The sequence below is a fragment of the Hemitrygon akajei genome, chromosome 12 (genome assembly GCF_048418815.1).
Source record: "Hemitrygon akajei chromosome 12, sHemAka1.3, whole genome shotgun sequence".
In the NCBI taxonomy this organism is placed as follows: Eukaryota; Metazoa; Chordata; class Chondrichthyes; order Myliobatiformes; family Dasyatidae; genus Hemitrygon; species Hemitrygon akajei.
The window spans coordinates 50993115-51017969 of record NC_133135.1 but is presented as its reverse complement, the minus strand read 5'-3'; the positions used below and the strand labels follow the sequence as shown (position 1 = coordinate 51017969).

The 24855-nt window shown below is 39.1% G+C and overlaps 1 protein-coding gene across 6 annotated transcripts in view; it reads left to right on the top strand.

Annotated features, from left to right (window-relative positions):
* Positions 1 to 215: 215 nt before the first annotated feature.
* The window catches only part of fggy (FGGY carbohydrate kinase domain containing), a 311433-nt gene continuing 286793 nt past the window's right edge, over positions 216 to 24855 (top strand). For 2 of the 6 annotated variants that reach the window (XR_012101045.1, XM_073063083.1), the window contains exon 1: positions 7800 to 8431. The gene's annotated coding sequence lies outside the window, so the exon portion shown is untranslated. Of the gene's footprint in view, positions 269 to 2789; positions 2897 to 7797; positions 8432 to 24855 lie in introns of those variants that run through there. The other 4 variants (XM_073063082.1, XM_073063084.1, XM_073063085.1 and 1 more) reach the window with 4 other exon arrangements.

Genomic DNA, 24855 nt, shown 5'->3' with positions numbered 1-24855 from the left:
TGGTATTATTGGCATGATAAATATACTCTAATGTGCTTCTCCTTGATAAACCTGTAAAATATGTATATCCTGCTACATAATTTAAGATGTTGAAATGCTGTACTACTGGTTGCAGTAGCTGCGGAGGCAGTCTTTTCCTAACGAGTCTTTCATTGGAGCCTTGAGCTTCTGGGTGCAGGATCTTAGTACGTCCTTGCAACAAAGGGCTGCCAAAGATGCAGTGATAGTGTATACCACCAACAATCTGCTTTTTCCTCAGTCTGTGAAGGTACAGGATGCTCCCTTGTTTTTGCATGCTCTTGGTACTGGATAACTAAACTTGGTACATAATAGTTTGCACATGCGCTCCCAGTGACTGTGGGGACTTCTTCAGTCTCCTCTGGTTTCATCCCAAATTGCAAAGGCATGCAGATTGACTGTGTGACTTTGTTGTAGAATCTGGGAGAGGATGGATTAACTGGCACATGGGGAGAGTAAAATGGAATCACCATTAGATTACAGTAATTGGTTGTTTTGTGATTTGAATGTGATTGGAATGTGGAAAGGCCTGATTCCATTCCGTGTGACTCTATAACAAGAGCAGTTCAGAGATGACCTCCAATGTAGTGTTATTTAAAACCATTTTTTGACAACAGTGCAGTGATAAGTTAAAATATGGCAGTGTTAAGTGTATGCCAATCTTCACTGGAAACAAATACAGTTTTTAAAATAACTATGTTGAATTTTTACATGCCAGAATGTATTACATTCATATTCTCATTCACATTTGTACTTAGATACAGCATGGTCACCAGCCCACCTTTCCCTATAAGCCTGCACCACCAATTGCACCATTTCTGAAGACTCATCATTGAAAATGCCTCTAATGCAGGTTCCAGACTAAAAGCAATATCAGTAGTTAACAATTCCTGGGCCATTAAAAAGGCCAGTGCTCTGAGTCGGCAGTCTCTGAGATCTTTCCTCTTACTACTTCTACTAGCTCTACAAAAATGAATTGTGAGTTAGTTGGTGCAGTTTTCACAAAGTGAATCTATCGTATCTGGGTTCTTTTTTTTTGGAGATAGAGGAAATATTTGAATCTGTTTACTCTTGCCTCGTCATCTTGAGAATGACACAAGGGGAGAAAAGTTGTAAGATTTATCTTCTTTTCAGAGATGATGGACCAGATGTTGCAGCTGTAATAACAGAGCAAATGTCAACACTCACTGTTATTACTTTTAGAGACTGACAGAAGCTTCTGGATTGCATACAGGTTCACTTATAAATGAAAATCTTGAGATTTCTATTGATGATACCTTACACCTTGACAGGGGTTGCTGTGGTGTTCTTTACCCAGAATCAGTGAAGTAAAGTTAATTAAACTTTTCATGCTGACAGTTATTGCTTTAAAATAAGTAAAAATGATACAGCATATTGTATGTTAAATATCTGAATTTTAAACAGTACGCAGTCATAATTATAGCAGACCAATTATCACTAAAAATATTTTATCCACTGGGATTTAATTTCTCAGAATAATTACTTCAAAATTCCTTGAATTCTCCAATAGTAAAAAGTGATTAATTTTAAGTTTATACAAATGTGTATTTCAGCCTCTACTTTCTGTGTATTTCCCAGTATTTATTTTGCTGTGTGTGAAATGTTACATGAAAGTGATCTTTTTTACTTCCATTTCTGAGAATTTTACAATCCAAATGGCTCTTCCATTTAATGATATCCATGACAGTGCATGCCCTGGATCCTTTACAGAAAGTACTAGACTCTGATTTGTCAAAACATATCCACATCAAAATGCCAATTTCAAACAATTAAACAATAAACTATGGGTGTTCTGCAGTTATGCATTTACCAAGTTTTACAAGTGTAGGAAAGTAAAAGTCTACAATACAAAATTCAGCAGTCCATCTTATAGATTGCCACTATGGACAAATACAACCCCAATTTTCCTGTTTTGCAAAATCAAGATGAAAGGTTAAATGTGCTCATGGAATGAATTGTCCTGATATGATATGAATGCTAGTGAGAGTCCTTCAGCTATTCATTTTCTCCCTCCATCCTGCACTTGTGTACTTAGCTAGTCTAGGGTAACATTAGTATAATGTGATGCATTTGGGATTTTAGGACCTTGTAATAAAACTGCCAAAGTCTGCATTACAGTCTTTTAAGAGGGAAAAAAATCTTTATTCATCATTTTAACCTTTTGTATATTAAAGTAGTATTTCTGCAACAAAATGAAAAAATATAACAAGATTAAGACTTTTCCATTTTAAAAGCTTTGAAGGAGGTGAGAAAACACATAAAACAAGTGTGTCCAGTCTGAAGAAATGTCAGCATGAAATAATTCAGTCTGGGCAAAGTTCACGTGTATGTGCGGAATACTAAGATTATAATGCAGGGCATTTTATCATTTCTGAGAAAATCCGCATTATTTCCTAGACTGCTATTAATCAGCTCAGTAATAAAAGTAAACTGTATTAAAAGTGAAATGTAAGTTCACAGCATAATATTAGGCTGTATTTCTAACACTATTTTATCACTTTACAGAACATCAAAGATAATAAAATGTGCAGTTTCCCAACTGCTTTAACATTTTTGAAAACATGTTTTGAATTTCTATTAATTCTTCATAGAAATATATAGGATGGTACATGATAAAGACTATCAGTAAACAATGTACCATCATGAACCAAATATATCTTTCTGTGATATCAGAAATTTTTAATACATTTTGAACACGGATTTATCAGGTGATGATGTATCCTATGATCCTAACCATTTTTTTACTCCAGAACTATGCAGATACACAAGAGAAACCAAGGTATGAGTGAGGAAGACCAATTCCTGAAGAACAAATGAAGTGGAGCTGGAGGGACATTTGGGACCAGAATTGACACAGGTGAGTGAAAATAAAATACAGAAATATAATCAGAGAGCTCAAGGGGATGTGCAACAAGAACACAATTAATGCAAAAAAGGCAAGGAGCTTGAACAAGATAAGTACTGAGGGATGATGAGAGGTACAGCTGGCAATGGTCAAATCAACATAAAACTCTGTAGTTCAGAAATGGGGCTTGAGATTTGAATAATGAAGTTAGAAGCAGGAATATTACCTGGACACTCAATAACCTGATGTTTTTCGTTTCCCTGGGGTGAAAGATGATAAGCAGCCATTTCTGGGTCATTTTATCCTACTTAGAACATTCAAAAAACACTTCCTGTTGAAGGTCACAGAATTATATCAACTTATCTGCATTACATCACTGGATTTATTGGTGATCTCCTTTATACTGAGGGTCTCTAGTTATGGTCTTCTCCAGAAGTTAAAGCATTTTCTCTATATCCATGCTATCAAAACACTTCACTGATTTAGACACATCCGCTAGGTCTCTTCAGAGACACAACAGATTGCAGATGCTGCACCTGAAGTAACACAAAGGGAACTGGAGGAACCAAATGGATCAGGCAGCACCTAAGGAGGGAAATGAATGACCGATGTTTTGAGTCATGAAGTCAGAGAGCAAGACAGCATGGAAACAATCCTTTTTGCCCAAATGGTCCATGCTGACCATAGTGTTCTCCCCGCTAGTCCCAGTTGCCCATATTCAGTCCATAACCCTCCAAGCCCCTCAGCTCCGTGTACCTGTCCAAATGTTGAAATAGTACCTGCATTGTCCACTTCCTCTGACAGCTCATTCCAGGTACTCTAGCGGCGTTTATATAAAGAAATTGCCTCTCAGATTGCTTTTAACTCTTTCCCCTCTTTTCCTGTATCTCTGCCCTTGAGTTTTGGACTCCCTAACCATAAGAAAAAGATTATGACTATCCACTTTATCCAAATCCCTCATGATTTTATAAATTTCTATTAAGTCACCTCATATTCTCCTGTTGTCCGGGGAATAAAAATCCAACATAACTCATCCCTCCCTATAGCTCAAGAGCTTATCTCTTGGCCATACCCCAGTAAATCTCTTCTGCATCCACTCCAGCTCAACAACGTAATTTCTACAACAAGTTGAACCAAAACTACATAATTCTTCAAATGTGACCTCACCAATGACTTACTTCACTGAAATTTCATTTCCCTACTCCTAAACTCGATGCCCTGACCGAAGGCCAGCAGATTGAACACCTTCCCCACTCTGTGTATTTGCGTGGCCACTTGCAGCAAACTGTGCACCTGTATTCCCAGCTCCCTCTGTTCCACAACACTCGTCAGTACCTGCCATTGTATAAATCCTACCTTGGTTTGAATGTCCAATATGTGTCAAAGGGGAAAGCCTTATTTACCATACAGACAACATTCACTGCCCTACATTCATCTCCTATGCCTCTTTGGTATAACACCATAAGATAAAGGAGCAGAATTAAGCTATTTGGCCCATCGAGTCTGTTCCATCATTTCATCATGGTTGATCCAATTTTCCTCTCAGCCTCAATCTCCTACCTTCTCCCCATACCCCTTTATGTCGTGACCGATCAAGAATCTATCAATCTCTGCCTTAATTATACATAAATCTTGGCATCCACAGCTACCTGTGGTAAAGAATTCCACAGATTCACCATTCTCTAGCTAAAGAAATTCCTCTTCATTCCGTTCTGAAAGGGTGCCGCTCTATTCTGACGCTGTATCCTCGGGTCTCAGACTCTCCCATCATTGAAAACAATCTCTTCACATCCACTCTATCAAAGCCTTTCACCATCTGACAGGTTTCAATGAGGTCATCCCTCATTCTTCTGAATTCCAGCGAATACGGGCCCAGAGCCATCAAATGCTCTTCATAAGAGAAGCCATTCAATCCTGGAAACATTTTTGTGAAACTTCTGTGAACTCTCTCCAGTTTCAGCATGTCCTTTCTAAGATAAGGGGCCCAAACCTGCTAACAATACTCCAAGTGAGGCCTCACCAGTGCTTATAAAGTTCTAACATTATTTCCTTGCTTTTATTTCTGGTCCTTTCGAAATGAATGCTAACATCGCATTGTCTTCCTCACAGACTCAACCTGCAAATTAACCTTTAGGAAATCCTGCATAAGGACTCCTAAGCCCCTTTGTAACTCAATTTTTTTTTTGTATTTTCTCTGTTTAGAAAATAGTCATCCTTTTCATTACTTCTACCAAAGTGCATAACCATACACTTCCCAACACCATATTCCATTTACCATTTCTTTGCCCATTATCCTGATCTGTCTAAGTGCTTCTGTAGTATCTCTGCCTTCTCTTATGTTTTGGTCTTCTCACATATTCCAGGGATGTGAAAATTGATTAATTTGTTGTGGCAAATTACCCATTAATATAGATAAGTGGCAAAAGAATTAAAGGGGAGTTCATGGACATGTGAGAGAAGATGTTTCAGGGCTACAAAGAAATTATAAAAGGAGAATGGGATGGATATGTTGCTTTGTTGGGAGTTAGCACAGCCCAAATGAAGACCTTCTGTACTGCAGCAAGTAAACTTGTTTTGGTAGTGTCATTGTATCTTATGAGAGCTAGAAGAGGCGATGGTAGGATACGGGATAAATGGGGCTGCAGGACTAATTTTGACTGCTGTAGCTAAACATCAGTATGGATGGATATTTGTGTCCTGATGTAATAGATAAATAGATGTTTTGTATACTAAAAAGTCAATATTTCCAAATGAAAAGCAGTAGATGAATTTCATAATGAAAGGTAATAGAACAACAGGGATGTACGTTTACACTGGATGTAACTATTGAAACCAATGGCCTTCAATGGCCAAAGCCCATAACCAGGAGTGGTTCAGTAGCACTCGATTGAACATGTAAAATCCTCAACGATTTTTGCAAGAGGGGACTTATGGGAGATGGTGATAGAGCCAATGTTAAGGAAGAATCTATCTAACCTCATCAATCTACTTGTAAATGTCTTTTTCTGCAATGAGTACAGCCATCACTCAGATATCGTGAAGGGAGCATAAGAGATACTGTACCTGAAATAAGGTGCCAAACCGGTAATCTATCAGGCGGGGCAATGTGTAAACTAACTGCAGAAGCAACTTGCAATACAGAGTTAAATGATTCCAACCCAACAAATCTGATAAAAGTATGCACTTATAAACATAGGATGGTTTACAAAATAAATGATTCTTGTAACATACCCATGCTCAATGACATGAAACTCAGCAAAAGAGTACAAAATACCGGATCAAATAGACAATTGTTGACTCAGATCTAATGAAGTGGTTCAAAAGATTTGTTATAGCTAAAATTAAATCCTGCCTGAGCAAGGACCTGGATACTTCCTCATTATTCCTTTTATGTATTGTATTTACTTACACTGCAGTTTACAGTAATTTTCTTCAGCTACCACAAAAACTAGTTTCACATCATATAAGACTGTGATAAACCTGATATTGAAACATCTTTAGCCAGAAATAAAGGAACCTTCTCAGCTTCCTCCTGAGACCTTCCAACTACACACCTATCTGAAACACTTAACTCTAGCCAATTCAATTCACACTTTGTGAAAACAAAATTTGATTCACAATTGAACTTGACAAAATACCAGTTGCTGTTTAGAAAACATGCTCCAAGATAACCACATCTCTATACATGCTGATCCTAAGTAACCACACCATTTGTATTTACTAACACATGGGGAAAATTACTCAAGCATGTTACAATCACGGTAAAAAGGCAAATCCAATAGTCAATTATCATAAACACAAGAGATTCTGTAGATGTTCTATCCATCAGAAGAAGAATTTCTCGGTGGCCAACTATTTTAATTCCTATCCCTATCCCATTCTGAAATGTTGGTCCACGGCCTTCTGTTTTGCCACGATGAGGCCACTGTCAGAGTGGAGGAGCAACACTTCATGTTCCGCTTAGGTAGCTGAAAACCTGATTCCCTGACCATTGATTTCTCCTTCTGGTAATTTTTTCCCCTTCCTTCTTCTTCTATTCTCCATTGTGGCCTCTTACCTCTTCTCCTCACCTGTCTATCACCTCCTGTTGTCCCTCCTTCTTCCCTTTTACCCATGGTCCACTCTTCTCTCCTATCAGATTCCTTCTTCTCCAGCCACCTGGCTTCTCCTATCACTTTCTACCCAATCCTCCTCCACCCCCTTTTAATTCTGGTGTCTACCCAGTTCCTTTCCAATACAGAAAAAGGGTCTCAGCCTGAAACATCAACTGTTTATTCATTTCCATGGATGCTGACTGATTGCATACTTATCACTTCATCAATTTATCCTGTCCTTACTTAACGGCAAAAAATGCCATCTGCAGTATTTTCCTTAAATAATCTGCTCAGTTGGTGCTCCACCGAAACCACTCTGTCCTGAAACCTGAACACATAAAAGAAACTGGTGAGTTTTAAGGATAAACAATTCATAGAAGATCACAGATACTTCCAGTGGCTCGAGTGAAAAGCATCACATGATGAATTACTGTCTGAACACAGTGATGGGAACAGCACCAGGCAAGGAACAAGTGAGACTAGCAAAATATCCACAAATATTTATTAATCTCAATGGCTGGCATTTATTTATTGAGACACAGCATGGAAAAGCCCTTCAAGCCTCGCCACCCAACAATCCCAATTTAATCCCAGCTGAATCATGGGACAATTTACAATGACCAACTAATCTACCAACTGGTACATCTTTGGACTGTGGGAAGAAACTAGAGCACCCAGAGGAAACCCATGCAGTCACATGGATGTACAAACTCCTTAAATTGAACCCAAAGCGCTGTGCAAACCACTATGTTACCATGCCAGCTGAGTAGCAACACACTTAGTCCAAGAGTCTGGCTTCTAAGGCCACAGCCTTAGAATAAAGGGCATCCATTGTAATCAGAGATAAGGAGGGATTTAATCACAGAGAATTTCCAAGCAACACACACAAAATGCTGGAGGAACTTAGCATTTTGTGTGTTGTTCAGGAGGAATTTCTTCAGCCAGAGGGTGGTGATTGTGGAACCTGGTGCCACAGAGAACTGTGAATGCCAAGACACTAGGTATTTTTAAGCCAGAGATCGATAGGTTCTCAATTGGTGAGGGTGTTATGGGGAGATTACAAGCGAATGGGGCGGAACAAAAACAAACATGATTGAACCCCACAGCAGACCCGATGAACCTAGATGTCTAATTCTGCTCCTACATCATATGGTCCCTTAACCAGTTTCAACCCAAGCAGAATACTGGACGGATGAAAAATTACGAATTTGAAACTTAAAAGCTTTAATGATTCAATACAGAAGTAGATTATACTGCGTGGTTCTGCCTCACCGCAATTTTGAAATTAGGATGAGAAAACTGGAGGGTTAAAAGCAAGTTTGGACTTTAGTTGGTAGTTCCAGTGACGAGCGGGAGCACCGGGCCGATACAAGTCAATGGGTCTATCGGCTTTCCGTAGTGCGCCATAGCCCGCTGGACCCGACCTTTCTTCGCAGCGGACCACGTCCCACAGGTATGTGATTTACGTGAGAACACGTCCCACGGGTACGTATGTGACTGTGACCGTGCCGCCGCCAGCTTCGGCCGCTCCCGCTAGCGCGGGAACGCGTCCGCTGCGTGCACGCGCACATCTCACTGCGCCGGGCATTTGCCGAACCGAAGTCAGCGGGAGCCCGTCGCCCGCCACTCGCCTCCGTCTCCGTCTCCCCGACCCGCGGCGGGTTGGTCCTGCGAGCGGGCCAGAGCAACGCCCATCCACCACTTCCTCTATCAGCTGCCGATCAAACCCTGTGAAATGTTGCTGTACTCTTTCAGACCGATAGTCCAGATTTGGCCTCAGCGACATATTATACAACTTTAACATAACATCCAAACTCCTGAACAAAATACTCTGATTTATGAAGGCTAGTGTGTAAAGCTCTCTTTACAACCTTTCCCCTTGGAGTTGCTATTCTCCTCTCTCACTACTAATTATTCTTGCACAATATTCTGTATACTGTACTGAGAACTTGAAATAATAGAACATGCTACAAATATTAGGCATCTAGTAACAATGGACGTGTTGCTTAACTCACTGTGGCTTTTGGACAGTTACCAATTCCCAATCCAGGTGGTTCACTCCTATCCTGGAGTAGGACATGGCTGTTAATGAAAATTGAATTAGATGGGCTTGATTTTGGAGAGAATGCATTGTCAGAAGATCCACTCTTAGTCAAATGGGATAGTAATCTTGCATATGGTCTGACTCAAACGTAGACAGGGGTCAGGGAATGTTCTGTAGCAAGGACATGTTGTATGGCACTGCATAGTGCTAAATTGGATTGACTCGTAACATATTTGGCAGGTTATACTGGGCATCCATGTGGATGTTTGGCAGCATACATCACAATCTGTAACTTTGTGTTCTGGTATAGTCTTCACTTTGCCCTTATTATCAAGCCAGGGGATCTGCTGTGATTTAGTGAGGAATGCTGGGAGCAGAATCATGCCTGTCAAAAAATGAGGTGCCAATAGAGTGAAACTAAAGCACATGACTGCAGGCAAGCATTAAAAATAGAATAGAGTAATGCTTTTCCAGTAAAGAGCAAATTAAAAGTTCTGGCACGTAAAAATCTGCTTGCAGTGGATGGCTGAATAGTTAAACAAAGGAGATCATATCCTCAATAGTCTTGTGTCCAGTCATTAAATGATGAAACCAAGCCTGAAATATTCACAACCATGTTTATTCAAAAATGGCAAATACATTACTAATAACACCTTTACTGAATTAAATTATGGTAAATTAACACCACAATGATGAGGTGAACCGTGCTGGTACATTGCAGAATCGACATAGTTGGAGTGAGCCATTTGGAGAGGAGAAATCGAGGCAGGGGAGTCTCATTGCCCGTACAACTGGCCGGCCCAGATAGACTGGAAAGACAGGGTGTTGGGATCAGAGGCAAGATTTGATTTTGCTTGCTCTCCTGCCATGTCCACTCCTCTCTCCATGGTGCTGAGGCTATTAAGTCTGCCCCAGCTGCCATGCTCTGTACCTGCTAATCTGATGAACTGATACCAAGGCTTTGGGCCTTCTCCGGCTGCTCCGGGGTTTGAATCTAAGGAGTCATTTTGGTTTGCAATGTTGTTGCTCACTTCTACTGTTTGCATGATTTGTGTGTTTTTTTCCTTTCTCTGTGCATCAGGTGATGGTACTTACTTTTTAAAAATTGGGTTCTTTCAGGTTTCTTGCTTTGTGGCTACCTGTAAGCAAAGAAATCTCAAGGTTGTATAATTTATACATTATTTGATAATAAATATACTTCGAAACATGATCTATGCTTTATCCTGAAATCTCAATCAACACAGGAGCCAGTTATCAGTTAATTCACTCCAGTTATTATAAAGAGTACCAAATGCAGCAATTGCTTTGGGTCCAAACCACATAAAATTGAGCTCCAGCATAAACTTTGCCTTGAGCCAGCTGTTCCACTTCAGTTACTACAATGGAATCTACCCAACAAATGTGGAAAACTGCCCAGATAAGTTCTGTTTGTATAAAAGCAGGATACGTCCAATCAGGTCAGTTAAGTTGCAACTGGACTCCACTGAGTTGTTAGCAAAGTAACAGAAAGTGTCATGTTGTCATTGACAGTCATATCTTCAGAATCAGGTTTAATATCACTGGCATATGTTGTGATATTTGTTAACTTTACTGCAAAGAAATATATGATAAATGTGGAGGGAAGAATCTGAATTACAGTAAGTACATATGTCTATTAAATAGTTAAGTTAAAATAAGTCATGCAAAAAAAACCCAAAAAAGTTGTGAGATCATCTTCATGGGTTCAATGTCCATTTAGAAATCAGATGGCAGAAGGTAAGAAGCTGTCCTTGAATCACTGAGTGTGTGTGTTCAGACTTCTTACCTGCTACTTACCTACCTACTATGTGCAGTTCAGCTACAGACCTCATTACAGCCTCAGTCATACTGCTGTTTCACCTTTGGAATTCAGGTTTATTGTTAATGCAACAATTCTGAAGTTGATATCTTCATTTATAATTCCTCCAGGCTTCATATACTTGATTATCACAGATGAAGAAATGTTTAACACACCCATTGCTTATGGTGCAAAGCTTATGTAACAACTTGTTTTTGCATGCCATCTCTTTCCTTGAGTCAACACACATTTGGCAAATATGCTTTTTTAAAGCTGTTTCTAAACATGTTTACACAAATGCAAGTGTCATATGAAGAAGTTTGCAGTCGATGCAAAAATTAGCCATGGTGGTTGATATTGAAGGAGAAAGATGCAGGTTGATGGTATACAAAGCTGACAAAGGGAAGAAACTTCAAAGAAGTGTAAGGTAATAAATGTGGGAAAGAAAATTTACAATAAATGATTTGATGCTTTGAAGTATGGAGGGAATAATGGATTATGGATTGCATGTCCACACATAATTGAAAGTAGCAAGACAGGATGGAAAACTGATGAAGAAATATACAGTATTCTGTTCAAATTCGGTATAAGATTAAGATGGTGCCGATAAATGGTGACTCTGCGTGCAGCTCCAACGAGAATCATCAAATATTCCTGTTTATGATTACTTGATTACTACAGTTGAAATCTATAGTCGCAGCCACAGGTACTTCAGTAAGCAGTGTCGTTTAAACACGTTTAAAAAATCTATTGATACTCAAAACTGGCATACCCCAGATGGTAGACTTAGGTAGTGAATGCAGTTCCCCTTTAAGGGAACAGAAGCAGGGATGGTGTGCTGGGCTACAGGTACGATTGAAACGGAGAGGCTTTAGAGTCCCAATTCCCAACTATCCTGCTGGCGATTGTCCAGTCTCGGAGATTACATTTGAAGACTGTGGTGGTTCTGTCGCAGTTCTGCTCACCTGACCTGGAATATCTAGCAGTCAAATATCATCCTTTTTATCTCTCAGGGGAGCTTTTCACCATCATCCTGGTAGCGGTGTACATTCCAGCAGTGTCTAATGTCAGGCAGCCACTGGAGGAGCTGAGCAATGTAATCAGCAGGCATGAAACGGCACATCCTGATGTCTTCTCATCATTGTAGGGGATTTCAACCAGGCCAACTGGAAGAAATCTCTGGAACCAGAGGAGCTAACACCTTTGACCACTTTATCCCTCCATCAAGCAAGCTTCCTGTGCCTTCCCGTGCCCATACTTTGGAAAGTCCGATCACCTGGCTGTACTTATACTCCCAGCAGAGATGAAAGATTGCAACACCATTGGTGAGGACCAAGAGGTATAGTCAAGGGAGGCAGAGGAGGGCTGACAGGACTGCTGTAAGTTGGTGGACTTAAAATGACCTGTGGAAGGTTATTTTAAGAGTGAAGAAACAAATCCAATTGACGTTAGAGATGGAATCAGATGCAAGTCAGCTCAGAGTTAGCAGGCTGTTACAAAGTGAAACCTAATATCATGAATGGCTTGATGCATCACACCTAAATGGGTTTGATGCACTTTGAAAGGGAGAATAAAACTACACCTGTGTGAATCCCTGCAGCATCTGGTGACCCTGTGATCTCTGTCTCGGAAACTGACATCCGCCAAGAGGGTGAACCCTCGCAAGGCATCATGCCCTGGTGGTTTATTTGGTAGGGCTCTGAAAACCTGTGCCAACCAAATGGCAGAAGTGTTTAAGGACATCTTCAATCTCTCACTGCTGCCATTGAAGGTTCCACCTGCTTCAAAAGGGTGACACTCATTCCAGTGCGCAACTAGAGCAGGGTGACGAGTGGCACTCATATCTACAGTGATGAGATGCTTTGAAAGGTTGGTCATGGCCAGAATAAACTCCTGCCTAAGCAAAGACCTGGACCCCCTTCAATTTGGCTATCGTCACACAATAGGCCTACAGCAGATGCAATTTCACTGGCTATCCACTCGGCTTTGGATCGCCTGGACAATAGTAACACCTCTGTCAGGCTGCTGCATATTGATTACAGCTTAGCATTCAACACAATCATACCCACAGTTCCGCCGAAGGGTTTCGGCTCAAAATGTCGACTACTTTTTTCCATACACGCTGCCTGGCCTACTGAGTTCCTCCAGCATTTTGTGTATGTTACTCGAATTTCCAGCATCTGCAGATTTTCTCTTGTTTGTTCTAATCACCAGGCTCCAAAATTTAGGGTTCTGCATCTCCACAACTGAATCCTTGACTTCCTCACTGGAAAACCACGGTATGTGTGGATCAGAAATAACATCTCCTCCTCGTTGACTGTCAACACTGGCAAACCTCAAAGATGTGTGCTTACCCCATTGCTCTACTGTCTCTACAACTACAACTGTGCGGCTAGGCACAGCTCCAACACCATCTATGAATTTGCTGATGACTCAAATATTGTTGGCAGAATTTTAGCTGGTGTCAAGGAGATGTACAGGGGTGAGATAGATCCACTGATTGAGTGGTGGTGTAACAACTATGCAACCATGCACTCAATGTCAGTAAGACCAAGGAATTGATTGTGGACTGCAGGAATGGGAAGTCGAGGGAACATACACCAATCCTCATCAAGGGATCAACAGTGGAAAAGGAGCTGGTTCAGGTTCCTGAGTGTCAACATCTCTGAAGATCTATCCTGGGGTCCAACATATTGATGCAGTTACAAAGAAGACACAACAGCGGCTACATTCATTAGGAGTTTGAGGAGACTTGGTATGTCACCAAAGACGTGCAAATTTCTGCAGATGTATTGAGGTCAGCATTCTAACTGGTTAGATAACCATCTGGTAGGGAGGGGCCACTGCACAGAATCAGTGAAAGATGCAGAGAATTAGCCAGCTCCATTATAGGCACTAGCCTCTTTCAGCATTGAGGACACATTCAAAATGTGATGCCTCACTAAAGTGGCATCGATCAGTGAGGACCTCCATTACCCAGGACATGCTCTCTCTCATTGCTATCATCAAGGAGAAGGTACAGGAGCCTACAAACATACAACATCTTAAGAATAGCTTCTTCCCCTCTGCCATCAGATTTCTGAATGGTTAGTGAATCCATGAACCTCATTATTTTTTCTCTCCTACTTGCACTACTTATTTAACTTAATATTTTATATATACATTGTAATTTATTTTTTTTATAATTATATATTGCAATGCCCTTCTGCTACAAAGCAACAAATTTCATGACATAGTGCCAGTGATGTTACACCTGATTCTAATTCTAATTGTGTTTTTTTGTCAAAAAATATAAACACAACGAAGGCAACATGAGTGAATCTGCAGATGCTGGAAATAAATAAAAACACAAAATGCTGGCAGAACTCAGCAGGCCAGACAGCATCTATGGCAGGAGGTAGTGACGATGTTTCGGGCCCAAAACATTGTCACTACCTCCTCCCATAGATGCTGTCTGGCCTGCTGAGTTATGCCGGCATTTTGTGTTTTTATAAACACGACAAACATGTGTAAAAGGAGCAGTTGGCCTGTCAGTTCCTTACACACCTTCTTTCAATAAACTTATGGTTTATCTGATTGTAACCTCAGCTCTACATTTCTTGGTTACACATGAAAACCTTTCACTTGCCTGTACATCAATATTATATTCAATTCTACCTTAAAAATACTCAGTGATTCTGCTAAAACTACAATTCCATAGATTCACAAATCTCTTGTGCGAGAAAAAATTGTCATCCTTCTTTTATTGGGGAATACTTCATTTTTCAAATAAATATAGGGTCCTCTCTACAACCACCCTTTCAAGACTCCTTAGGATCTTATCAGTTTGAGGCTCCTCCTGTGTCTTCCAGCTTACAGTGAGGACAAGCACAGTTTCTGTCCAACCATTCCTTGTAGATAACTTGTCCATTTCAATTATCCAGTTAGGTCATAGATAGAGGACTGAGTCCATCTCTGGTTATCATGTTAAGTAAAAGGTGTGAAGATGAACAGAAGTTTTACAAGAGTAGAGAATTTTCATTATGAGAAATGATTGGCTAGGATGGAGTTATTTACTTTGGAGCATTGTAGGTTTTGCTAGGTTTATAGAGAGAGGCAGAATTTACTCTCCTTAGCAAAGACATTACTAACTAGGGGCATGTATTTAAAAGAGTTGAGGAAATTTATTCTAACTGAAAAGTTGATGGGATTAGAACCATGTTACCTGAAAGCATGGCAGAGGCAGAAACACACATTCATTTAAAAAGTAAAAACTAGAGATTTGCAGGTTCTGGCAATCCAGAATAAAATACACAAAATGCTGGAGGAATTCAGCAGGTCAGGCAGCATCTATGGAAAGGAATAAAGAGTCGATGTTTTGGGCCAAATCCAGACATCAAGTATGTGTGTTACTGTTCATTTAAAAAGTACTTTGCTGAGCCTCTTCCATGTTGTAATATGCTATGTTTGATACATTCTATAATATTTTTGTGATTTTAAGTAGAACTCCCTTCTTTGGAGCTTTCAGTTTTCCATTTCTTGCCTCTAGGAGGTCAATTGGATCTATTTGAGGATATTCCCAAAAATGTGCACCTTTTGCTATTATTGTCAAGTTGCTGTCTCCTTAGCCTTGCATGGTGACTTGAAAGTAACTTGCCCCCACCCCACACCACTGCTAAACCTAAAGGCCAAATTCGTGCCCTGTAAAAGGGAACAGTACAACAAACAAAATTATCTTAGGTTGATTATTGACCATTGTTTGAAAGATTCAAGTTAAACGGCAAACATTTACCATTCGATATGCAGAATGCTGCTTTGTTGTAAATGCAGCTGATGAATTAAGTGCTGATAACAATCTAATAACAATATTTTGCTAAACAAATTTCAAAATTGCTAAACAAAACAAATAGGAGGGAAGATAATTTAATTCAGTAAAGCAGTTTCAGTTGAGTATTATGGAATTTCCTTCTATACCGCAGGTATATTTCTTTGTTCACAGACTGGTAAAGCTGTATTTATTCTCCATTTGTAGCTGTTTCAAGGTTGTGGTTGTTGACTCACTACCTTTATGATCATTGTGCTTCCATAATAGTGTAAAATAAGGACCTTCAGATATTGATTCAACTTGATTTATGTTCAGGTGAAGATAACAGGTGACTTGGAGAGAAACGTGGTGTGGTTAAGATATGGATGTTCCATGATAACTTTGTTCTTTTCCTTTTCAGTGTAAAGCTTGTGATAAAGGGAGATAGTAAAGGTATAAACTTTCACACTTCCCTTTAACATAAATCAAATGAATTTAAGAAATCATGAATTTATTTTCAAGAAATACTGATCTGTTTTCCATTTGAAAGTTTCATTTACTTTAAGGCTGTAATATTTTAGGAGAGTTAATTCGGCTTATCTGTTGATCTTAGAGAGAAAAGATTTCAAAAGCTCCAACATTGCTCCAGCTTTGAATGTTCTCAATTGAGTGGGTTGAAATAAGAAATTAAACATAGATCCTCCCAGCTTATTAACTCCTGACTTGTGTATTGCCCAAACAGTACATACAAACAAGGTTTTTAGAGATCAGTGGGATTGATTTTTGTGGTGCTGCAGGGCTGCCAGCATTCTCTGATGTACAAACTTGCTTTAGGACCTTACTTTGACTTGCAAATTGTTCAGGTTACAAACAGTTCTCAGGAATGGAATCCTGTCTTAACTTGGGGAGGGCCTGTATTGTCTCTTTGTGATAATAGAATATTTCATTGATTAACATATAAAACTAAACCTTGACAATTTCATATACAGTATCTGTTAAATTAATCGAAGAAGTCTGTGCAGTGTGATTTTCTTCTTCTTTTGAAAAACCAGACACCTCACAGTTAGAATATTGAAAACAGCTAGGAGGACAGCAAATGTTATCACTTCACAATCTAAACTGAAGGCAGCTATTCTCATTCTAAGCAAGAGTGTCTGATGATGATGTATCAAAGTCAGACTATCTAGTTTACTTGGTTCTTAAAATACACTTAGGACCATATATACTAGAGAGTATGATTAGTGAACCATTTTGAAACTACTGAAATTGATGATAACCTTTGAAAAATTCTCTCGCGTGCTATGGTAATTTTGAGAGATCGTCATTGATTAATGAATTAGTAACAAAAATTATGGACTTTTTTAAGGAAAAAGGACGAGTCCTGTTTCTTATTTATGTGTATTCATTGATTTATATGAATAAAAGTATAATAGAGACAGAAGAATAATTTTGGAAAACCTGTTAAAATATTATTCATATTAATCTTTTAAAAGAGACTTGAAAAATAGTCTCTTTTGTAAATAGTGTTGTTATTATAACTGCTTACTGTCCAAATCATCCAAAGTTGCGTGCTCTTGCAACCGTCTACCTGGCAGTAAGCCAGCATGAGACATGTCCTGTGAAAACATCTCATTGCTCTCGGGTTGTAAAAATTCATTTGCTGCTTCATTGAGCAATAAAGGTAATTATTATGTATCTTTTTATCATAGGTGGGGTTTAAAGAATCGAGTGGGCGGCTCTGCTTGCCATGTGCCAGTAAAAAGTTCTGTATGCCATCTTGGGCATATGTGCGTAGGTTCACCGCCCTCACAGGTGTTTAGCTGAAGGATAGTACAGACTAGTTGGAATGCTTGAAGAAAAAAATTAAAGCAGCTGACCAATAGGGAAAAAAAAATTACTGTGATATATATTGCTTAAAAATGCCGAGAATAAGTATTTCCCTCGTTAATGGTTTAGTGAAACAGCTGAGTGACAATGACTAGAAATATCCCAGGATTTATTCTCCAGTCTGTGGTCTCTCAAACTTGGCATTTATGTGATGTTAGTACAAAATAGTTAAACTTAAAGTATTGCTGCATGAGGTACAAGAAAAATAACCAGATTCACACTACTGATTTCTCAGTGACCCCTGCTGGAAATGACATATTTAAATTGTTGTTGGGAAAAGAGGATGATACTTCACTGTAATATTCCCAACTTGAATAGCCAAACATCTTAGGTTTGAAAAATTCTGATTTGGCTAAGGTGCTGGTAGGTGACCAGCACTTGTGTGTTCAGCATCAAAGGAAAAGAGAGAGAAAAGAATCAGTAAGGATAAATAAAATGTATATAAAATAAACAGCAAAAATATTCAATGAAGTGCAGGTACAAAGAACTGCAGAAATGACATGTAAGAAATTAGCAACTGAATGATGAAGAAGAAATTGAGGAACAGCTTAACTGATAGTTATTCAGAGTACAAATTGAACATAACCCATCAAAAACAATACCAGACATTATTCCAAGAAGAAAATGTAATCAGCAGTATGTACCATAAATTCATTAGATTAAATTATTACTTCATAGTCTTTAGTCAAGGAAAACATTAAAACAGTTAAATAAGACTTTATTAAAAGTTACTTTATGAAGAAATATAGATATTAAAATGAAAATTTGAGTATGTTATTGGTTGAAAAATTGACAAAACATACTGAGTCTTCAAAATAACAGACACCCCACGTGGGCACACTGTTACAATCAGAAGGACACTATCTACAAAATGGATAAATGCAAGCATGATGAAATCCTTTACCTGTGTTTAAAGTGGACATTGATCATTTTTCCATGTTCTTACTCTTGGTTAAGTTCTCTTACAAGGCAGGTTTTCGCTGCACCCAGTGATACATCCACTGAACAGAACACCTGCGTTAATGACTGTAGCTTCCTTTCATGTAGTACCTGAATGAACAGGAGTATTCATCCCAACATTAGATTGAAGAATTTTGCAGATCATTGCTACTTTGAACCATTGGAAGTCCAAGTCCTCAAGAATTTTCTCCATGACACATGTTTGAGAAAAGTTGGAACAGTAGCTTATATCTTAACTGTATATGTACTTTGCTGATAGGCTGTGCTCCACGTTGTCTCTGAGGCCCAGCATTACTACAGTGGGGCATAAGCAAGTCATGATTGAAACTGGCCGCTGTAATCTTTTGCTGCAATACAAAATTCTAATATGTATCAATGACAGATGTGGAAATTAAGTTACAAGCATTAGGATTTGAGTTTTATGTTCTGGGGATAAGAGTTTTTGTGCTGTCAGGAAGATTTGACTTGGTCTTTTTTTTGCATTTTTCATGAGTTTGGAACCAATAAAGTTCTGTTTTTTTTTAAAGCCAAGCCTGGTTTTGCATGGTAACAGTAGAAATATTTGAAGTATGAAAATAAATGTAGCTGCACAAACTTGAATACAACAATGCATGTAAAGTTAAAATGAATAGATTAATTCTTTCTGTTAAAATAGTGAATATACAATAGTAAAACAAATTTGCTACATATCCATCTGGTACTATCTGTATCAGTAATTTATAACCAATTTGTTCCTTCTGAACTTTTCAATGGAAGAAAATAATCTGTTTTGGAGACACAGGGAGATAGTTACACTCAAGGTGCAGGATGCAGGTAACTGGGTGACAGTCAGGAAGAGGAGAAGAGATAGGCAGCCAGTGCAGAATACCCTTGACCATTCTCCTCAGTAGCAGGTATACTCCTTTGGGTACTGTTGGGGGGAATGACCTACCAGAGGAAATCCATAGCAGTCAGGTCTTTGGCACTGTCTAGCTCTGTGGCTCATAAGGGAAGGAGAGAGAAAAGCTGAGCTGTTGTGATAGGGGATTCATTGGTTAGGGGAACAGACAAGAGGTTCTGTGGATGAGAATGAGATTCCTGAATGGTATGTTGCCTCCCAGGTGCCAGGGTCAGGGGCATCGCAGATGGAGTCCACAGCCTTCTTAGGTGGGAGGGTGAGCAGCCAGAGGTCATGGTCCACATTAATATCAATGACATGATAGGAAGGGTGATGAGGTCTTGCAGGGTGAGTTCAGGGAGTTAGGTGCTACGTTAAAGGACAGAACCTCCATGGTTGTGATCTCTGGTTTGTTATCTATACCACGTGCTAGTAAGGCCAGAAATAGGAAGATCATACTATTTAGCATGTGGCTAAGGGATTGGTGCAGTAGGGAGGGCTTCAAAATTTTGGAACATTGGGCTCTATTCTAGGGATGGTGAGACCTTTACAGAACAGGTGGTTTGCACCTAAACTGGAGGGGGATTAATATCTTCGTGGGAAGGTTTGCTAGCACTGCAAGGGGGTAGGGGGGTGGGTAGTGTTTAAACTAGAGTTGCAGTGCAATGGGAATAAGAGCACCAGAGCAGATAGTGATGGTTGTGGGGAAAATGTTATTTAGCCTACGTACAAAGTCAGGAATTGAAAGGTTGAGTATGGTGGGACTAATGTTCTGAGTTGTGTATAGTTCAATACAAGAAGTAGGAAAGGCACATGAGCTTTGGGCAGGAATCAGCATGTGGAACTATGACATTGTAGCCATTAGTGAGACTTGGTTGCAGAAGGGGCAGGACTGGCAACTTAGCGTTCTAGGATTCCGTAGCTTTGGATGTTACAGAGCAGGAGGGATTAAAGGGTGAGAAGTGAGAGAAAATGTCACAGCAGTGGTCAGGCAGGACAGACTGGAGAGCTCACCTACTGAGGCTATATGGGTGGAAACTGAGGAATAAGAAAGGGATGACCATGTTAATGGGTTATATAATAGAACACCCAACAGTTCACAGGATTTGGAGGAGCGTATTTGTAGAGAGATTGCTGACTGTTTTAAGAAATATATTGTTCTGATAGTAGATGATTTTAATTTTCCACATATTGATTGGGACACCAATCAATTAGATGAGATAGAGCTTCTCAAGTGTGTTCAGAAAAGTTTCCTTAATCATTACATAGAAGTCCCAACTAGAGAGCGTGCCATTCTGGATTTCCTGTTGGGGAATGAAACAGGGCAGGTGACAGAATTTTGTGTAGGAGAACACTTTGGATCTAGTGATCAGAATGCCATTAGTTTCAAGATAATTATGGAGAGGGTATGGCTGGTTCTGGAGTTGAGATTCTAATTTGGAGAAAGGCAAATTTTGATAGTATCAGCAAAGATCTGGGGTGTGGATTGGGCCAGTTTGTTTTCTAACAAAAATGTATTTTAAGGTCATGAAATGTATACAGATTACAGAGGTTGGGACAACTGTTAAATTCATTGCCAGTGATGGCTGTCAGGTCACATTATTAAGCCTATTTAAAGTGGAGGATGATAGGTTCTTGATGACTAAAGTTGTCAAAGGGTATGGAGCGAAGGCAGGAGAATAAGACATAAAATAAAATCAGCCTTTATGGAATGGTAAAGCAGACTTGATGGACCAAATGGTCTAATGCTGCTTCTTTGTCTTATGGTCTTGTGGACTGTGCTAGATCCAACAAAATGATTATGAATACTACTACCAGAATACTTTCCATCTGCTATCTTCAATTCTTAAATTAATGGAGAATTTACCTATTTGGATACATTAGTTGAATATGTTCCATTAGTCTTTTCAATCTTTAAATTGTCTCAGTACCATCTAAAATGTCATATTTTCATGCATTCATCAATGTCTTTAATTGTTCATCTGCTTGATTAAGTAATCTTGCACTTAGATATATACCATACTATTAAATACATCTGGACTAACCTGACTCCTTGCTTGTTTATTTTCCAATGTTTGTTCACTTGTTCTTCCAAGTTCACTTAGTAATCTCTTGCCAACCATTTCAGTTCTGCTTTTCTCTTTGTAAAATCAATGCTCAGCTTCCCACCCCCGCTGCGACAAACTTCTCTAAACACTCTACAATAACATCAGCAAATCTGCCTGTGAAGATGTTGGTCCTTATTGGGATGCAACTGTTGTGGTTTGTACAGTTTTCACTTTCCTCAGAATTGGTCCCAAAATATTTGAGGCTAAATATCCCCTTCCTGAACTGTTTCTGTGCCATATATTCACCTTCCCTGTCCTTCTATTTCTTTACTTACTCGGCATGGGGAACAATTGGGATATTCCACTTTTTGGTCTTGTAAGATCTAAGGCAATTAGTGTGTATTCTCTGAGCAGAAACCTTAAAAAATCCGCCTGCTACACTTCATTCACCTTTTGGCATTGGCGTAGACCATGATCTCTGACAAGTCACACTCCCTCTGCAGAATGTTCTGTAGCAATTTAGGAACAATACAATGGGAATGGGATCTCTGTTCGTCATCTGCATATGCATGCATTCCACACAGCTATGAAAGTTAATCTTCCTGTATTTATACCATCTGATTTTTCCAAATATCTCCGTTTGCCTCTGCTGATAATAATTAACAGGCAATCTTCCTGACCACCTTTGTGATGGCACAAATGTCACCAGCAAATAGCCTTTTATCACTGATTAGAACTATAAAATGAACTACACATCAAGGCCAGTTTAATTAACTGCTAAGTTATCTACATTATAAAAAGAGATTTAATGCTAAAAGTTAGAATTGCCCCATTGACCCAAATCACTGATTTGTTTTTTACATGAAAAGTAATGCCTAGAAGTTGTCTTTGAACACCTTACTTGTGCAGCAGTCAGGCTATAGCATGTAAACAGTTATTGCCACTTTACACAAACATGCAAATCCATTCCTCCACACAATATAACAGCATAGTGAGACAAATTGTAAATGTAATCATGCTGTGCGTAGAGGGGAGGGAGGGGGCGGATTGGCTTTCTTAGAAAATGGACCATATTATGATTTTCATTAATGTGAAGGTACACTACCTAAGCATACCTAGGTTTCTAGACAATTTTGCATCACTCCAAAGTTTTTTCTTGACAATTTTGGTTGTGAATCACCCTTACAACCCTAATGTGGTTGACTTTGGAGTAATGCAGAGTTACAGTATTTATGTTGTCCTGGCTATCGTACTAGAACAACATTGTCTTTGGGACACTTGGCTGGTATATAATTGTGCTTATTGGAGGTCTTCCTTGCTTGGCAAAATTCCAATTAACCTGCTGCTCTCTCTCCCATAATGCTCAATAATTTCCAAACCAACTACTACCCCGTGATCCACCCCACCCACTGAAAATATTGATCATTGATTAGAATGGTCAATGGCCCATCTGATCTTAATTCTAAAATTCCCAATGTACCCCTTTCAAATAAATAGTTTATTGATATGCTCCCTTCAAACAATGCTGCCTTATTTTCCTTGTTCCTGCTTCATGGTATACAAGTCTGAACCACAAGGCTCCTTTTCCAACAGTGTAGATCTGATTTCCCACATCCACTCTTTTAGCCACAGCATAAATTGGATTGCCTACAAAATTGTGCAACTCTGGGCTTCTGGAGGAAGTGAAGTCTTCTGTAAAGGGACAATGGCCAAAATAATTGTTGCCATTCAAACGACATACAAAAATTTCTGTGATTTTTAAAAATTAAGAATAGCTCTTTACTAGTTATACTTAGTTATTCATTTCTACCAAAGCAATGCCATGACTACTCGGAACATGCCCTCTTCTCATCACTACCATGATGGAGGAGGTACAAGAGCCTGAAAATCCACACTCAACATTTTAGGAACTTTCTTCCTGTCTGCCATTAATTGTGAATGTTTCATGAACCCATGAACATTGCCTAGTTATTGCTCTTTTGTACTATGTAACTTCTCGTAATTTGTTATGTCTTTCATTGTACTGCTGCCACAAAACAACATGTTTCATGACATGTCAATTATAATAAACCTGATTCTTATTCTGACAAGAGTGTTCGGCAAATGGTTAACATATTCATTTAGGGAAGTATCCATATTTCAGTGGCTACAGCTGGTGCATAAGGAAATAAACTTCATGACAACATCCAAAAAGCTGCAGAGATTAATTTAGAAAATCCTTATTTTTTTATAGAACATAGAAATTTACAGCACATTACAAGCCCTTCGGCCCACAATGTTGTGCCGACCATGTAACCTTCTCTAGAAACTGACTAGAATTTCTAAGCTTCATGTACCTATCTAAGAGATCTCTTAAGTGTCCCTATTGTATCCGCTTCTACCACTGCCACTGGTAGTGAATTCCAGGCACCCACCACTCTCTGTGTGAAAAACTTAACCCTGACGTCATCTTGGTACCTATTTCCAAGCACCTTAAAGCTATGCCCTCTCGTGTTAGCCATTTCAGCCCTGCGGAAAAAAAGCTGGTCATCCACACGGTCAATCCTGCTTAACAACTTAGACACCTGTATCAGGTCATTTCTTATCCTCTGATACTCCAAGGAGAAAAGGCCAAGTTCACTCAGCCTTTTCTCATAAGGTACGCCCTCCAATCCAGGCAACATCCTTGTAAATCTCCTCTGCACTCTCTCTATGGTATCCACGTATTTAGTATTCCTGTAGTGAGGTGACCAGAACTGAACACAGTACTCCAAGTGGGGACTGACCAAGGTCTTATATTCGCTTATTTTTCATGAATTAAGTACAAAATTAAAACATAACTTGTCTTCTAAAAATCAGGAGCTCATTATGACAGTTCACTGTTGCAAATAATAAATAGTTGTATGAATTGGGTCTAATTTATTTCTGTCCTCCAAATGATCTGATTGATACATTGTCTTCCATTTTGTGCGTTCAGATTTAAGTAGTTTTTAATGATAACTACCCAACACTGAAAAAAGTCTGTTTCTCACAGCACCAAACTGTTACATTACTTGAAAAGCTCATTGTTGACATAAGAGGTTCACAGTTGCCATGTATGTAGCTTTCGAGTTTCAGCCAAAACTACTAATTGAGATTATTTTGAAAAAGTTGGACTTGGAAATTCTTTCTGGAACTTATTGATTTCCAAACAAGGGCAGAAGCAGAAATGCCTGCGAGAGGTTTTATTTCCAATGCACAAGACCATTCCTGGGTTCTGCCCATAAATGAGAAGCTCTGTGTTTGAGATGGCCTAGTATGGATCCAACATTCTGAACTTTTATTAGTGCCACACTGTTTTTATGTTATGCAATAACATTTCATATGTATAACTGACAATGCTCTTTGGTCAGTAGTAGGAGTGATATCACTTGTTGAGCAACAGGAAACAATTTTGTATTTTGAAAATACTCTGCACTCCATCCTTTGAAATCTTAAAGGAGT